This window comes from Arachis duranensis, chromosome 10 (assembly GCF_000817695.3).
Source record: "Arachis duranensis cultivar V14167 chromosome 10, aradu.V14167.gnm2.J7QH, whole genome shotgun sequence".
In the NCBI taxonomy this organism is placed as follows: Eukaryota; Viridiplantae; Streptophyta; class Magnoliopsida; order Fabales; family Fabaceae; genus Arachis; species Arachis duranensis.
The window spans coordinates 16,526,276-16,527,065 of NC_029781.3; positions in this window are offsets into that span (position 1 = coordinate 16,526,276).

Below are 790 nucleotides of genomic sequence, written 5' to 3' on the forward strand. Positions count from 1 at the left end.
TAACCATAAACATAGTAGAATAAATATCAAGGATAAGGTATCTACAAAATTCGGATATAATCAAGTAATAAAATTAGGGATGGCAATGCGGTTCATCCATCCGATTCTGTCTTAGTCCGTATCATAAACGGAGCAGATTGTTTCGATCTGTTAATTAAGATGGGTTTAAAATGCTAGTTTGTCTTATTTTCTGACAGATTAGCTGGTCGATGGACTAATTTACTGGACTCTTTTTTTTAAAAAAAATAAAATTAATTAAAATTAATCAAAAAATAATAATTAAAAAATTAAATATAAATAAAAAATAGTTAAATTATAATATAATTTTTTATTATCTTTTTTTTATTTTTAATTTCAATAAAATTGTTTAAAATAATATTTGTCAATAAAATCATCTTTATTTTAAAAAATAAATTACATAATTTGAGCATATACAAAATTGTAAAATAAAATAAATAAAATTAATAACTAAAAGAAGAATAAAAACAAAAAATAAAAAAAATGTTTAAAAATTACATAATTATTAATTTTGTAGTAATAATCACTCTTTTATTTAATTAAAAAAAATAAAAATCTTTGACCCGGCAAACTGGTCCCTGCTCTGCCAAAACTCGCAAATTTAACGGTGTAAGGCTTGACGAATTTTAAATCCTAGCCCGACCTGTCATTTTTAGTGGATTCGATGTATCGGGTTGACGAATTCGACCATTTTACCACCCTTAAATAAAATGGTGGGAATATAGAAAGATAATCCTTGCAAGATTATCCTAATTTGAGTGAACCTTGCTTC